The 17599-nt window shown below is 44.1% G+C and overlaps 1 long non-coding RNA gene across 3 annotated transcripts in view; it reads right to left on the bottom strand.

Moving 5' to 3' along the window:
* The window catches only part of LOC128776161 (uncharacterized), a 132243-nt gene extending 131258 nt beyond the window's left edge, over positions 1-985 (bottom strand). For 2 of the 3 annotated variants that reach the window (XR_008421166.1, XR_008421168.1), the window contains exon 1: positions 780-985. This is a non-coding gene — a long non-coding RNA (uncharacterized LOC128776161). The remainder of the gene's footprint in view (positions 1-779) is intronic. The other variant, XR_008421167.1, reaches the window with a different exon arrangement.
* Between the last annotated feature and the right edge of the window lie 16614 nt (positions 986-17599).

The raw sequence follows: 17599 nt of genomic DNA, 5'->3' as shown, positions 1-17599 counted from the left end.
GGAGTACAGGAAGGGGTGGCGGTTGTTTTTCAAAATTCCTGTTTTGTTATTAAAACTGGGAAGAAAAGAATACATTGTGCATAACTGTGCAATCTTCTTGTCTTCAGTGTTAATAAATGTGGTTTTTACTGCTGTTAATATCCCATTTCCAACATCACTACCACTTACATCCTCTCCCAACTACAAATAGAGTTGAAAAGTGCACGAGGTATTCACAAACCCTTGTTAACAGTTGAGTGCGTCTGCTCACGTGCAACCCATGTGCACCCTTCTTTCTCTCTGTGGACGGAATTTCTTGGGGATCCTTCGGGCCCCTAGCCATATTTCTCCCTAGGCTCTTATTAAAACCAGGTGTGCAGGAGGCGGGCGTTCTGGACAGAAAAGGCATCGCTTGGCCCAAAACTCCCCCTTCCGGTGTGTTTTCTAGAAGGGATTCGTGAGCTGAGCAAAGAGAAAGCGGGCAGCTCGTCCTGGCCGGGCAAACGGGGCGTACTGTCAAGGAAGACACGCAGCCTGTCTGTGCCAGGGCCAAGTGTGTAAGGGCAAAAAGTGAGGCCGGGGTCGGGGGACGCTGCGCCCCGGCCCCAGGAGTGTGGTCCGCGCGCTGGGGAAGCCTTCGAACCACAGCTCGCCCTGCGGCGGAAGAGAAGGCGCGGAAGCGCAGCCGCGAAGCCGCCTCGGAGCTGAGCTTGAAAGCCGGGAGCGCGGAGGAGCCGGAGGAGCCGCAGAGCTCGCTCGCCGCCGGCTTCCGGAACGTCCGCGGGGCACCTGGCGCTTACCGTGGGCGGCCGATGGCGCTCGCGTCTCCAGGGAGCGGGTGGGCCAGGCGCGGGGCGCGGGGCGCGGCGGCCCGAACGCTCAGTGCGCCCGCCAAGCACGCGGCAGCCCGGCGCCCGGATTCTGAGCTGAGGTCGGGAGACTCGGGGCTGCGCGGCGCGGGCCTCTCAGCCCGCGACCTTCGACCCGCCGTCGGGACTGGTCCGGCGAGGACTCAAGCGCGCAGTGAAAGTCCTGGGAGACTTTCACCCCTCTCGGCCTGAACCCCGACTCCCGGCCCAGCCCGTGAGGGGGTGGGCGGTCGGCTATTTGTGCGGGTCAGAGATCCGAGTGTGGGCGCCTTAATCAGACTCTAGAGCTACTCAAAGTAGAGACCGCGGGCCTAAAAGAAAGAAAGAAAGGGGAGCGTTATTAGGTTACAAGCAGTTAAGGGGCAGAGAACAGGGACTCCCAAAACTATGGTTCCAAATTTTGAGCGGCCATTTCCTCTTCCTGGGACCAAAGGGCAAGCCGACTTGTTTTTTCCTTTTCTCTAATTACTGTTTTTAAAAGCCCTTTCCGAGGCTCTGTGTAGCTTCCAGCCCGACAGCTTTGCTGTCTAAAGGGGTTGCATGAATTTTCAGTAACCCCAGGAAACAGTCGGTCAGACGGTTAGAAGGCCTAACTTCCCAAACGTTTGCCCGCACACTCAGCTCCATGAAAACCACTCCAAACTGGACCACCAGCGTGCCTTCTGGCCTTGATGCCCTGTTTGATGGGGAAAAGTTTTCTCAGCCTCACCGCGCCCCCCCCCCCCCCCCGAGATCCTGTGACAGCTAACAAGAGAATTCTAGAGATGTTTTCAGATTCAAGCAACCCTAGTAATTCCTGGCGAAACATTATCTAAAGCCGATTTGTCAAATCGTGGTCCAGGGACTACCTGGATCAGATTTCCAGAGATCCTCACTACAGATTCAGTATTTAGGGCCTACGTTATAACTGACCAGTTAGATTAAGAATGATGAGGCCCAGGAATCTGCATTTTAACAAGCTTGTCTTGTGAGATTTCTGCTCATTGAGGCTTGAGAATTAATAGATTTGGCCCTTTATTTGACATTTCTGAAATGATGCTTGTTTCTTCCATCTGGAGGCCTCCCTCAAAATTCTCAACAGTGTTAAACATTCTTTTTTTGTTGAGTGTAGGCTACAAAGTTTGGCTTCCAAACAAACCGTGCCTTAATTCGTGGATTTGTTTAAATAAAATTATTCGAAAGGCATTACTTCCCACCGTATAGGCCCTTGAGCACATCCTGATGATAAAAAAGTAGGTGGGTTATGCTGCGTGCCTTCGACTAACGTTGGGCTATTTGTCATCCTGAACCAGACATCCTCCTGCAGTGCTGCTACTGACTTAATGTTTGTGTCTCCCCAAATTCATGTGGAGACCTCATCCCCACTCTGATGGTATTTGGAGGTGGGGCATTTGGGAGGTGATCAGGTCCTGAAGGCAGAACCTAATGGGATTAGTGACTTTATAAAAAGAGGCTGCAGAAAGCTTCTTACCCCTCCCACCATGTGAAGACACAGCTAATAAATGACCCTCTGAACCAGGAAATGGGCTCTCACCGGACACCAAATCAAGTGCCTTGATATCCTAGCCTCCAGAACTGTGTGAAATCTCTGTTGTTTATAAGCCACTGAGTCTATGGTATTCTGTTATAGCAAGCCCACATGGACTAAGACACCTGCCGGTTTTTCTTCTGCTTCACTCAGGCCTCAATGAGCACAGCTTTCCTGGGTAAAACAGGAGCTGAGTCTGTGATTGTGGTGGTTTCCAAACTGAACTGGACCACAAAATCAGCTGTGGAGCTTTTTAAACTGACCCACACGGAATGTCAGCAATCCCAAACATATTTGTTTGCAGAAAGTTTATAATTTCACAAAGCACCTCGTGGGATTAATGACCTGTCAAAAGTGGTACTGTCATAAGGAGCAGTGAATTGAATTTGAGGAAATAATTAAGGGTGTAGACACAATTTTTGCAACAAAAACATTTAACACGTTCTTGCTTATAAAGAATTTGTTGTAGGGGTTTTTTTAAGTTTCATTTATTTATTTTTGAGAGAGAGAGTGCGTGTGTGTGCGTGTGTGTGTGTGTGTGTGTGTGTGCAGAAGGGGCAGAGAGACTGGGAGACAGAATCCCAAGCAGGCTCTGTGCCACCAGCACAGAGATGCAAGATCATGACCTGAGCCTAAATCAAGAGTCAATCACTACCTGACTGACCCACCTAGGCACCCCAAGAATTTGGAAATAACCTAAATTTGCCCAGCAGTAAAAACTTGATTAAATAAATAATGGCACATTTATATGAAGGAATACAAGACGTCTATTAACATAGTTCAGAGAACATTTATTCACCTGGAAAGATGTTCTTGGTGAGTAAAGTGAAAACAGCAGCATGAACAATTGCTCCCTTCTTGTTTAAAAAAAAAAAAAGTCTAGTGGCACTGACAGAAGACCCACGAAAGCAACTTCTAAATGAGTGATACGAACACCAAAAGAGAATCCCAGTTTGAAGTACAGAACTGGGAAACAGAGCAGAAAACAGAGCTTTGGTTGGAAATCTGTTGAAGAGTAATTAGATATCCTCTCCAGGTCATTATAGCCGGGTTACTGTCCTCCGCGGCAGCAGAAACACTGAAGGCTTACTTTCTAGAAAGGGAAAGTGCATTAAAAAACAAGAGGATGAAATTAAAATGTAAATACTGCCCAAACCCTCTTTCCCAGCAGGCTGGAAGCCTGATATACATCCTCCAGAGAGGAGATTGCAAGATTTCTTCTCTGTGACATGAATGGCTCCTGATCAGATCCAGTAAAACTGCTTTGTGGTAAGGGTCGCCTGGGTGGCTCAGTCTGTTGAGCAACCAACTTCAGCTCAGGTCATGATCTCACAGTTTGTGAGTTTGAGCCCCGCATTGGGCTCTGTGCTGACAGCTCAGAGCCTGGAGCCTGCTTCGAATTCTGTGTCTCCCTCTCTCCTCCTCCCCCATTCATACTCTCTCTCTCTCCTTCAAAAAATAAATAAAAACATTAAAAAAAAAAAACTGCTTCGTGGTGAAACCCACAGTTGACAAACCCCATCCACACACACAGAGCTTCTAATCAGTGTTTTTCTGCCTACTTGGCAGATACCAAGAATCACCAGATGTTAGAAGGAAGATTCTAATATTAAAGATGTGGTAAGAACAAACAGAGAAAATGAAGACTATAAAAGGAGGAGGGGAAAAGTGGTTTTTTAATTACAATCCTCAGAGAGGTAAAAGAAGATATGAATCTATCAAACAAGAACAGGCTATTTTTAAAAAAAGGACATAAGAACGAGGCAGAGCTCTTCAACATTAAATATATGAAAATAAAAGGCATAAAAGATATAGGTGAAAATACATGGGAAAAAAGGAAAGACTGGATCATTAAATACGTAATTGTTTCATTAATCAATGGGATCTCCCCAAATTGAATGACATGAGTTTCCTGACTGAAAAAATCTCTTGAGTGCTCAGGAAAAAATGATTTAAAATGAGCCTACACTAAAGAACATCATTATGAAATTTCAGAATAGTGGTACAAATAGACTTTTAGCCACTTCTAAAGAAAAAGAAAATGAGTGACCTAGAAAGGATCAAGAATCAAAACAGCTTCAGACTCCTTGACAGCACTACAAGTTGGAAGGCAGTGGTAGCTGATATTCAGGGTAGACTTTAACTCTACTAAAGTAAGTGCTTTACAGTTCATCCTTACAAAAGCCCTATGACATAGGTACTATGACGATCTCCATTTTACAGGTGAGAAATCTGAGGTACAAGGGAGCAAAGTACACATTTGCCCGAATAGCACAGTTAATAAATGGTAAGAGCTGGGATTGGAACCAGGCAGTCTGGCTCCAGAGTCCATGATCTAATTGGTATATCATACTGAAACAGTGCTTTCAAAATTAGAAGGGAAAAGTACAACGAGCACAAATGTATATATCCAGCCAAATTATCAATCAGTGAGAAATAAAGACATTTTTTAAACTTTTTTTTTTTTTTTTTTACAAGCGAGAAAGTGCAAGTTGGGGGGGAAGTGGAGCAGAGAGAGAGAGAATCTTATGCAGGCGCCACACTCAGCAAGGAGCCCCATGCAGGGCCCGCTCCCATAACCCTGTGATAACGACCTGAGCCGAAACCAAGAGTCAGACACTCAACTGACTGAGTCACCCAGGCACCCCACAGACATTTTTAGATATGCATGTTCTCAAGAAATATACCTTTCATATACACTTTCTTAAGGACAAGTATTATGTTTCCACTTAAATGACTAGAATAGTCAAATGCATAGAGACAGAAAGTAGAACATTGGTTGCCAGGGTGTGTGGGGAGGTGAGAACAGGAATTGTTGCTTAATGGGTACAGAGTGTCAGTTTGGGGAGATGAAAAGAGTTCTGGAGATGGACAGTGGTGATGGTTTCACAATGTCAATATACTTAATCCCACTGAACTTTACACTTATACATGGTTAGAATGATAAATTTTATGCTGTGTTTCCCAAAAGAAAAAAAAAGGTACTAGAGGAGAAGGTATGCCGCCAAAATGAGGGAGTAGAGCAAGAAAGAGGAAAGCTGGGATACAGGAAGCAAGAAACCTAACTCAAGAGTAAGGTAAAAGGATCCCCAGGATAACGATAGGGTGTCCTCAGATAGCAGCTCTGTGGTAGGCACAGAGAACAACCATTCTAGAACCCCGAGCAGGTCACAAGGTTCTGGGTGTGATGTCTCCCAAAAGATGAATTGATGAAAGACATAGTGTTTTTTTGAACTTATTGACAAGGTATGTAGCCAAGTGGGAGAGAATTTGAGGCTAACTTAATAATGATGTGAAAACCTAAGCAAACAAACAAATAAGATGATCGTTATTTGGGGGGAAACTTCAAGTTGGGACAGAAATCAAAAAATAATCTCAGAACTCCTTTGTACTGCATGGCTCGGCAGTGAATGGCATGTATCTCGTCAAGACAATGTGACCACTAAACGTTGATGGAACCAAATCATGATGGAATTACACTGAGAAGGTGGGTGGTGTGTACCAGCTTGGGGGGCAGGGGCGGGCAGTGCAAATGATTGTGAAAGCTAAATTCTTATATGCTTTAATGGAAGTCAGTAGACAATGCCGAAAAGAGAAAAAACAAGAAGTGGCTTAGACACATGTGTTAAGTACCCAAATAAAAAACTAAAAAATTTAAATGCAACATCTTTTTAAAATTGAGGAGGCATGGGGCGCCTGGGTGGCGCAGTCGGTTAAGCGTCCGACTTCAGCCAGGTCACGATCTCGCGGTCCGTGAGTTCGAGCCCCGCGTCAGGCTCTGGGCTGATGGCTCGGAGCCTGGAGCCTGTTTCCGATTCTGTGTCTCCCTCTCTCTCTGCCCCTCCCCCGTTCATGCTCTGTCTCTCTCTGTCCCAAAAATAAATAAAAAACGTTGAAAAAAAAAATTTAAAAAAAAAAAAAAAAAAAATTGAGGAGGCAGAGGGGTGCCTGGGTGGCTCGGTGGTTAAGTATCCAAGCTTGGCTTAGGTTCCCGGTTCAGTATCTCACGGTTCATGGGTTTGAGCATCGTGTGGGGCTCTGTGCTGACAACTCAGAGCCTGGAGCCTGCTTCAGAATTTGTCTCCCTCTCTCTCTGCCCCTCTCCCACTCATGTTCTGTCTCTCTTTGTCTCTCAAAAATGAATAAATGTTAAAACTTTTTTTAAAATTGAGGAGACAGAATGGTTTGGAAACCGCTATTTTTGGTGATAAGCCTTGTCGAATTCTTTGACTCTTCAAACCATGTGGACGTGGAAGTTTGGTAAAAATAAAAACCAATTAAAAAAAAAACAAAAAAAACTAACACAACTCCAAACTCCTCTAGATAATCTGTTTCTCCCTCCTGGTTTTCTCAAACCGAACTTACTTTTTTCAAGCAGTAGTTTTCTGTATGCCTCTTCTATTATCCTCTGTCATTGTCACACATTTTCATAAAATAGGCTTTCATGAGCTAACCTAGGAACTCACCCATTGCTAATATTACTTCTCCAGAGAAATGTAGCTCAAGTTCTAACCAAACAACTTCCGAAAAAAACTTTTAGAACTTCTGTTTCTTTATTGGGGACTGTGCTATCCATTCCCATAAGACTTTACAATACAACTGGAAAGACATTTGAAAAATCAGAGAATATTGTGATTGTATTCAACACCATTCCAATTGTTTGGTAGAGTCAATGAGCGGTGTGGCTACTGGAAAGAGTAATGGCCAGGGGGCAATCACTGGGGAAGGCTTCCTCAAAGAGGCTCAACTCAAGCTGAACTTGCAAAGACGGATTGTAGCTTGTGTAAACAGTGGTATCAGTCAGGACTCCTTATGCAAGTGACAGACACTCAAGCCAAACTAGGTAAGCCAGAAAAAGAATTTTGGTTCACCTAACTAAGACATCCCAAGAGACTGGCTTCAGGCAAAGATTGATCCTGGGTCCAGAGTGATGCTAAGCTCTCTCCATCTCCATTGCTCCCCTCTGTAGCTCCAGTCTTACCCTTCCAGCTTTGCAACATACGGTGCTGATGGGGTGGCTGGATAACTTTATTGGCTATTCATCAAAATCCCAGGGGAAGACCCTGAGTGGTCCTCCTATGGTTCAGGTGAATGGGTACTATGATTTGGCTAGGCCTGAATCAGCTGCCAGAAAAGGGAAGATGGGGAATAAACTACTGGGGTGCCAAAAATAAAACCTATTACATCCCTGTGTAATTGTACATACCAAATATGCTCTAGTGGAGATTTATTAGAGCCTGGGCCAATTGGCAGTGTAAGTAAAAATGCCTCATAAATGCTAAAGCACCATGAAATGTTGGTTGTGAGTCAGTACTAAATATAAGTCTACATCGGCCCTGCACAGCCAAACGGCAATTACTCCTGGATCCTTAGCTCTCTGAATGTTTCAAGTTTTTCTTTCCTCCTAGCAGATACATTTGTCACAGTTTCCCCGCGTACTGGCCTCTTTCTTCTAACAGAGTCTGCTTCCAACTGCAGTGAAAAATTTGCTCATGTCGTTTTTCAAAGGAAGTCAGAAGGGGAAAAAAAAAAATGTCCAAAGTTGGAATAGTTTGAAACTGAAAACATAATAGATGTATGTGTGTGTAATCAGATTGTTCTCAGCATCTTTCACTCTACCGTTTCCTTAATCTATTGAGTCACTTTCTTGGCCTCTTTGCTCTAGTCCTCAAATAAGCCAAAAATATTTTGCTGATACTAGCTGCAATTTATTGAGTGATAGGATATTTGTAATGTACTTTGAGAGTGAGCTTAGAGCCCTGAAGATTAGGCAATTAATTAGCAGAGAAATATTTTTTCCATCTAGAAAAAAACCCCACAAGTTTCAGATTAATTAACCGTCTATATTGGAATTTCCAGTTTTTATAAGGTTTCTTTAGACATCTGATTTTTAATTAAGTGTGAGGGGTTCATTTACTGCTGACAATGTGAAGTAGGGTGCTGCCTAAATTTGCTTCTGATAAGCCTCTTGTTGTCAATACTTGAATACCTAATGCTACATTGAACTTCGTATTCAAAGGTAGTATGGATGAGGCTCCTGGGTGGCTCAGTCGGTCTGACTTCAGCTCAGGTCATGATCAGGTTTGTGGGTTTGAGCCCCATGTCGGGCTCTGTGCTGACAGCTCGGAGCCTGGAGCCTGCTTTGGATTCTGTGTCTCCCCCTCTCCCTGCCCCTCTCCCTGCCCCTCCCCCACTCACACTCTGTCTCTCACTCTCTCAGAAATAAATAAACATCAAAGGTAGTATGGATAAAAGCTAACTACCTGTGAGTCAGGGTTTTACTAAAAAAAGCCTTAGGCCAGATCTTGGTAATGTTCTCTGCAATGGACACTAACAGAATCTTAGGACACGGCCCCTACTTTGTTAGCACAAAATTACCAAAACAAGACATTACTGGATGATTACCCAAGGCCATTCTCAATCTACTTTTTCCTCACCAGCTCCGCACCTACAGAGACTGAAAATTCCAGGTATTTACTTTCCCAGCCTTCTCTGCAGCTAGATAGCCATATGATCCAGTTAAGGCCAGTCAGATGGAAGAGAAAGAGGGGATTTGGGGAAAGATTTTCCTACCTCAGTAAAAGACAAGATTCGTGGGAAGAGAGTCCTTTTGTTTCCATCCTTGCTGCTTCCTTCTTGTTTGGGTCACAGCTGCTTCCTCCTTAACATTTGAGAACGTAATACCTAGAGCTCTAGCCGCCATTTGTGACTGTTGCTAAAACACTGAGTGGGACAAAGCAGAAAAAGTCCAGATTACCAGGGACCTCATTGAGCCTCCACACCAACTGGAATGGCCCACCTTCACATTTCATACTAAGTGTGACTAATCTATATTTCAGCCATTGGTTATTCTATCACTTTTAACCAAAGACATGCTTTATCTTTAAGTAATTCAAGGGTTCCACTTCTAAATTATGAATAATTTATCCACTAACCATTCTCTGCTCTCCCCTTCCTGACTATACTCAGATTTTTATTTGGGTATCCAGTCTTCCTGTGTCTTTCATGTAGCCAGTGGAAGCAGATTCTGCCCCATTTCCAGGGGTGATTATTGGTTGACTTAAGTCAATCAACAAATTCCATTCTCCTGGCCTGGAGTGGCAATTGACTCAAGGATTAGCTGCAACTTTAAGTTGTCCAACCAGGATGAATCTTTGGATTCTTGCTTGGAATACTAGAAAAGAAGTGTGCTCTCACCATCTCAACTACTCACATATGAAGTCTGGAGTGCAAACAGAAGGCAGAACAGAAAGACATAAAGAAACTAAGTCCATGATAATGTCATTGAGGTGCTGTATCACCCGAGTTTTGGACTTGCCATTACATGAGCTCATAAATCTCCTTTATTAAAGTCCGTTTGAGTTGCATCTTTTGTTCTTTGCAGCTTCAGAATGCATTCTGATTGGATACAACTCCTATCTGGACTGATAAGCAACAAAGAGGAAAGCCAAATGGCAATCTCTTAAGAGGCAAAAGCAAAATCATCCCTCCATATCTCAACCATATTAGGTAGGGTGTATGGTCATTCATCCTTTCTTTCACTCACCAAAGCTGGAGGAAAAAATGATGTGCTGAGCTGTCACATGTATTGTGCCCTGCCACTTACTCGGTTGGGCTTTGAGCAAATTGGTTAGCCTCTCTGTGTTTTAGCTTCTGTATAGGTGAAATGGAGATGATAACAGCACCTATCTTATAAGGTGGCTCTGAGATTAAATGAGATAATGCACGTAAGCGCCTCTGCTAAGGCCTATTCATCATAGTAGTCAGTAGATGTTCGTTCTTATGGTGATCAGGAGTCCCCTGTTAACTAGGGATTGCTCTGAAGAGACCGATGTCTCCTACCAAATATTCCCAATGGTCTTTCTACACGATATCATCTCATTGTTGAAGAGCTCACTCCTCTTCTTTTAGTCAAAAGAGAGCAAAATAAGATTCCTCCAGGTTTCTAAAAAGGCCCCACAACTCCTTAGCTCACACAGATCTCTTACTCAAAGCTCTCAGTCCTGCCTTTCAGAAGGATGTGGAGTATTTAAACACTATTGATTTTCACCCTCCACAAAAGGAGGTTCTCACCCTCTGTATCCCCTTACCCTAGGAATCCAGAATGAGACCTTTCATGACAGCACATCAGCACCACGCCCAGCATGAGGAGGAAGCCCAGCCTGGGGCATGTTTGTATTTGGCAATTGCCACCCCACCCCCTTAGCCCCCCAGGAAAGACCAGGATGGATTAGTAGACCCAGAGGAAAAGGGAGAAACCCAGAGACTGAGAAGCAGCCTCTAAGCAGGGTTCATGGAACGGTTGCATCAGTGACTTCATCCCTGGTCAGGGAAGCCATAAAAAAGAGAAATATTCAGTGATCCCCGTTTCACATCACTGTAAAAGACTTAGAATCAGGGCCCAGAAACTTGGGTTCCAGCAACATTCTGCTTTGACAGGACCTTAAAATGCCTTCTGGAGTCAAGTCAGGGAGAAAAATTCTTAAGGTAACTGAGTGCAGCAAATAACTAAGTATGAAGAATTTACTCTAATTGCCAAAAAGGAATATGGCCAAATCTTCTCAGGAAAGGGGAAAAAAGTGAAAAAGAAAGCAGAAACATTATGATAAGAAGAGAAGGGATGTTCATTTTCAAACAGGAGATAAGATATGGATTAAAGTTCATCCTCAGAATAGTGTAGCAAGAAACTTTATAGCCAAGCTGACTCCCAACCGGAAAGGTCCCTGTTTCTCGGATCTCTTTGAATTATAGGGAAAACTAATTGGATCTTCATGTTTACCATGGAGGAAACCAAGTGTTACTCAGGATGTAAATCCTGGAGGTACTTTAAAAGGACAACGTTGACCTTTACAAGCCTCTAAACTTATAGATCTGTAAGGAGAAAAAAATTGATTTCCTGACCTTTGACCGGTTCCTTGTCATTTTTTTTTTTTTTTTTTTTTTTTTTTTTTTTTTTTCCTCTCTGCACAGGGGCCTCTATTCCCCTCACTCTCTCCCTGGTTCTTTTTTTTTCTGACTGTACCCTCTATCCCTGGTCAGACCTAGGGCAAGGGAATCGGCCCGGTCTCCAGTCCAGCCCTGGGAGAAGCCAGCATGAGATGTGACTCTTTCATACACCAACACTGGGTGAAGCCTGCCGCCCCTCAGCAGCCTCCCCTGTCTCTAGAAGCCGGCTCACCTCTTCAGCAAACCCATGACAATGAGACTAGCCACCACATTTACGAACCCACTGTGTGCTGGGTATTGTGGTAAGACATTTTCAGACATTACCTTAATTAATCCTCACAACAACTCTATGCGTTTGGGCCCCTGTCTACATACAACTCTCTCATTTCACCAGTCGGGAAACTCCTGGTGTCCTCACCACATCCTTTCTCCTTCTTCCTCCTTTCTTCAGCCCACCTTCCCTGCAAGCAAAGAGGTCAGGTAAATGGAGGAAAGATCATTTGAACTCAGAGTTTCGGGGCTGATGGGACAGTTGCTACCAAGATGAGGAAACGGAGGCCTAGAGACTGAGAGGGACTTGCCCTATAAGGCCCTTCAAGTTCAGAGGAGGCAGGGCCAGAAGCCCCCACACCAGCACTGTTCCACTATGGGACGCAACCTTTTTTCATTCACCCAAGCTTGTTCAAGGAGGCCACAGTGAATCACCATTCTTCAATGTGAAGCAATTCCCTGTGAGTCAGCTGCCATCTTTCGTGTCACAGTCTATAAGGAGAAGAGAGGGAAACCTGGAGGCCATTGCAGGACTGGAGGGAGAAGTGGGAGTGAAGGGGCAGAGCTACAGATGAGCCCACAGCAGAGAAGCCAGACTGGGAGCGGTAGAATCATGGGGCAAGGGGTGGACGGTGCTAAGTGATTCATCAATTTATTCCCAATCCTCAGGCAAAGATGACCCTTCTCAAAGTAGGCAAGGGGCTGGGCAGTGTGATCTGTGATATGTTTACCTCAGGGGCCTGTGTAGGGCCCCAAATCATTGCCACTCAAATGGTTTACAGCCACATCTCTTGCTTTTAAGGCATTTGCTTACCATTGTGAAGATTTTTGTCATATTTGTGAACCATCTGCATTACTTGCTTAACGGTTTAGACCTATTTTAAAAAACAAATGGATGCGTTTTAGGGAAAACTTTGCATCAGTAGTGTAAATGGAAAGTCAGTGTCACTTGCCCCAAATAGAGACGTAATAGTAAATACAATGAAAACAATACGATGTTATTAGGAGCTAGTAGCTGTCAGCCAAAGGCGCTGAGCCTGAGGTTTGCTCTCTTTTTGTTAAAAAGAGAGATTACCAAGTGTTAGGTGTTAAAGGCAGGGCCAAATGGAAATTGTCTCCTTGACCTAAAGCAGAAGGATTGACAGAGAAGTTAAATGCTGTTGAACATCACCTAAATCATCTTAAGAACAGCCAGTGGTCTTCATCCCAGACCCTGGGGAGTTCTTTGGGCCCCTTTTATGTTTCTCCAAAAACCAACACAGTTACACACACGAAGGAACAATTCATCAGAGACCTATTGTCCAGCTCTGTGAGTTGGAGTGATTCACTTCTCTGGGCTTCAGTTTTCCTCACCCACAAAATGGGAGTGTTAGACCAGATGATGTCTCCCAGTCTTTTCCAGCTCCAGAGTCTACTTCCTTTTTCATCTAAGGAAACACATATCAGATCTGGGACATAGGACAGCTTGGATGTAATGGCAGCCGGATGGTACCGTGAAAGGTGAGAGAGAAGGGGCCCAAACGCTGGAGAAGGGGTGTGGTGTGGGCGTATCACAGATAAAAGTCATCCAGTTCCCAGCCTTGCCTGGGGCCACTGAAATAACATGCCCAGCCCAAGAATGCTGAAATGGTTAACATGTAAAACTCTGATCTCTTCATGTTCAACACTCAGATTTCAGAACTAAATTGTATAATTTTGGTGAGAAAATCTGACTTCATTTTCCTTTAAAAAAAAAAAATCATTATCTACTTTCTGATATGGAGTGTCCTGAATAGACTGGTTTCTGTTTGACTGATAGGTGGTTTGAGCAGTGGTTAGGACCTTGGCCCGAAAACTTGGGCAAGTCAGTCTCCACCCTAAAAGAGGGGTTAGGGCTCACCACCCTTAAATTGCAGTGACTGGGCCAGAAAATACGTGTAAAGTGTTTAGCATAGTGTCTAGCAAACAGAAAATGTATAAACGGAAGTATTAGTTGTTAGTGTTCCTGCCCATATAGACCCTTCCCCCTCAACCCCCGCCCGCTCTCATCCTGCGTTCCTGTCTTGATGTCACTTTTCTCATGCTCTGGCTGGCACCTCTCTATGGGCCCGTCTCCATGTCCTTTGCCAGGTGCAGTCAGCACTCAATAAATCTGTCGAGTTGTGTAGAGACCCTTTTGAAAATAATAGAACCACCCTTTAGCTGAAAACAGGGAAGATTTTACGTGGACATTTGTATACTGCCTTCGGATTGGCTGCTGAAAAACCTAACCCCAAAGTGTGTTATGTACGAGAAATACTTGTACAGCATATGCAATCTTTATAGGATGTAGCTGAAACAAGTCCTCGTTTGCTAAATTAAGATGAGGAAAAGAACATCGTCTCCCACTTCTGTTTCATTTCACCCCAGGATAAGGAAGAAGAGAGGGATGCAAGTTTCCTAACTGTCCTGGTTTTCTTCTTGGATTCATCTAAGTGTGTTTACAAAATATAGTCAATGGATTCCTTAGTAACACACACACGATTAGCCCCTTCTGATATCTGAAAGATATATGAATTGCTGAGCTGCTGATGAGAAAGATCCATGAAGAGTTTTTTTAATTGGTTTAGTAAGATTATTTCCAGTCAACAATTCCCTAGTTTAGTGGCAGAAGATAGATCTGTTTTCCATTAAAGTTAGATGCCAGACTTTTGAATCATTCCACATAAAAACTATTCCCTTAAAGAGCCACTTGCTATCATTTGTTTTACAGCAAAAAAATAAAAGTCAAGATAGAAACTATTATCCTAGAATGGCATGCTGAAGACGCACTGGCAACGATAAGGACACAGCTCTTCTGCCAGGACCAAATTTCCAACTACCGCTGCAGGATCTGCTGGCCTTCGTTGGAAACAAATAAACAAACATAAGCCAACTCGCCCTCATTTGTTTCCATCAGCTCAATAAAATCAGCCGCCTCCTACTTGAGAGTTAGAAAATGCTTTCTTGCCTAACTTTTATTTGGTCCTGAGAACCGTCCCTGGGAGGCAAATGGGGTGGGAAAGGGAGATAACATCAGAAACGTCCCACATGTCCATTAACTGCTGAATGGATAAATAAAATGTGGTATAACCATACAATGGGATATTACTGAGCAGAAAAAAGGAAGGAAGTTCTGATACCTGCTACAACAGAGATGAACTTTGACGGCATTAGACTAAGTAAAAGAAGACAGTCACAAAGGACCACATATTGCATGATTCCCTTTGTATGAAATGTCCAGAATAGGCAACGCTATAGAGACAAAGTAGACTGGTGATTTCTGAGGGCTGAGGGAGTGGGGTGGGTGGGGGTAGTAGAGAGACAAATGGGAAGGGGTTTCTTTTGCAAGGGGGGTGCGTAACAAAAATATGCCCAAACTGATTGTGGTGATGGTTGCACAACTCTGTGACTATACTAAAAGCCAGTGAATCTTAATCAATAAATAGACATATTGTGTGGTTTCTTATATCTCAGGAAAGCTGTTTTTAAAAAGAGAAGGGTAACATTGAGGAGTCTGTTTCTGGCATTAATGTGGGTTCCATAGCAGCTCTACCACTTAGTGACTGTATGACTTTAGCCACATTACTTCAGCTTTCTGAATCACAACTGACCTCTGTCAGAAATAATACTGCCTCCCTTGCAGGGTGGTGCAGAGGACTGATCAGTGCTCGCGCACAGAGTGCCTGGGAGTGTGCTGCGTATGTGGTTAGTGCTTGATAAATGGCGGCTCTGATTATGACGATTTTGATGTTGAGCTCACTGAGGCCCAGATGATTGAAAGCCTTGGTGATGGATGGGAAATGGGCCTCGCTGGCCTGCTTGTACATGGCACAGATCTACCTTCTCCATTGCCTTCTTTGAAGCAGAACAGAACGTTTAAAAAAATTTTTTAATATTTATTTATTTTTGAGAGAGAGAAAGACAGAGTGCAAGCGGGGGAGGGGCAGAGAGTGACAGAGGCACAGAATCCAAAGCAGGCTCCAGGCTCTGAGCTGTCAGCACAGAGCCCCACACGGGGCTTGAACTCATGAGCTGTGAGACCATGACCTGAGCGGAAATTGGATGCTTAACTGACTGAGCCCCCCAGAAGTCCCATGAACAGAACGTTTAAAAGAACATCAGATTTGGGAGCAGAAGAAGCAGGCGCTTACTCCCTACCATCCTCTGGCAGTGAGGACACAAGGAAGGGCTAGGTGGACGTGGTCCCTGTCCTCATGGAGTTCACAGAGTAACGACTAGGAGAACCGGTTCAGGAGCTGAGTTGACTGGAGGCAGACTACAGGCGTTACCATTGAGTTGCTTTGTAATCCTGGGTGAGTTATTTAACTTTTCTAAGATTCAACATCTGCAAGTGTCAGATGAAGATAATACATAATCTGTATGTCAACTGTACTCAGAACAAATTTTTTTTGCTGTGGATGTGTTTTTTTATCTTAATTTCAGCATAATTAACATACAGTGTTATATTAGTTTCAGGCATACAATATAGTGGTCCAACAATTCTATACCTCCTTACTCAGTGCTCGTCACGACAAGTGCACTCTTAATCCCTTTCACTTTTTTCACCCCCCAAAAAATTTTTAATAGTAATACGTAATCTATAATATCGGTGCGACAATTTAATCAGATTATCTATATCACGTGTTAGATGGCACACAGTGAACACTAAAGAACAGACTGTTAACACTATCTTACTTATGATCACTGAGAGTAGTATTGCATCCCAAGCCAGAGGACAATCTATTCAGTTTCTATTAGCTTATTCCCTCATTTATGAACTGGACATATTCATGATTATCTCCAGCTTTTTATGTAAGCCAGATAAGGAGATTTGTGTAAAAAGCATTTTTGACTTGGGATTATTATTTAATCCCATGAAAGGAGCACCACTCAGAACCCTGAGTGAGCCAAAGCATTGCTTTGTTTTGCCTCCAACAACAAGCGCTTCTAAATTACAGCCCTGGGAAATCAAGATGATAGTAAATTATCTGGGCCATCCCCTGGCCTGGGGGACTTAGGGTTAGGGTTCAGGTAGTAAGTCCTAGAGTAAGTGGACGTGTAGCCAGCCTGCAGATTGATGAGGGCTGAGAGAAGCTGGTTACTTGATCCCCAGGAAATGTTTCTGTGCCGGGGTCACTGTTGCCAGCTTTTGAATCAATAAGGCAGCACCTTTCAGACCAGAAAGTTCAATTCTATTTATCAAGTCAAGAGAAGTGAGAGAAGCAGAAGCATGATGAAAGCGGGGCACTAGCAAGCTGCTGTGGAGGCCACAACTTTACTCCTCCAGGAAAAGAGGGCGGGACCTAGGCAGAGCGCCTCATCTCCTGGTTTGCGGGGAGTTCTGGGGGTTTCCAGGGCGGGGGGTCTTCCTTCAAGAGCTCCACCACTTTCTAACCTCACCAGAGAAACAAGCACCAGATACCAATTCATTACAAAAACCTTTACTGAACACACACTAGGGGCCAGGCACCTTTCTAGGCACACATAATATTCATCTGTGCATTTGCACAACAGTAAATATTGAGCACTTCCTCTCTTCCAGGCACTGTGATAAATGGAACAGTGGAGACATGGCCACTCACAGACTTTCCAGTTTAATAGGGGAGAGAAGGAGATCAGCAATTACAGAGTGGTAAACGGTATGAGGAAGGACTGAGTAGGTGCTGTCAAAGCACATAGGAGGGAAACCAGACCTAGACTGGAGCAATCTAGGGTGGCTTCCCAGAGGAGGTGATACTTTAGCCAGGAATCGAAGGATGAGTAGAAAGGAGGAAAAGACTACAAGCAGAGGGAGTGGTGTATCCAAAGGTCTAGGTGTGAAACCCACAGTGTTTTTTGCAGAATGGAAAATGTGCCATTTGGCTGTTGTCAAAATGGTACGTGATGGGGATTGGCCTGAAATACAGCTAAAAAGATTGACTGAAGCCACCTCTCACCTACCTGCTCAAACTACTCTGGTGTTTTTCAACTGGCTGAAACACACTTGAGGATGCTGGCATGTGGCCGG

This window comes from Panthera pardus, unplaced genomic scaffold, assembly GCF_024362965.1.
Source record: "Panthera pardus isolate Hobbes unplaced genomic scaffold, ASM2436296v1 HiC_scaffold_12, whole genome shotgun sequence".
NCBI lineage: Eukaryota > Metazoa > Chordata > Mammalia > Carnivora > Felidae > Panthera > Panthera pardus.
This window is presented reverse-complemented; position numbering and strand designations above follow the sequence as displayed.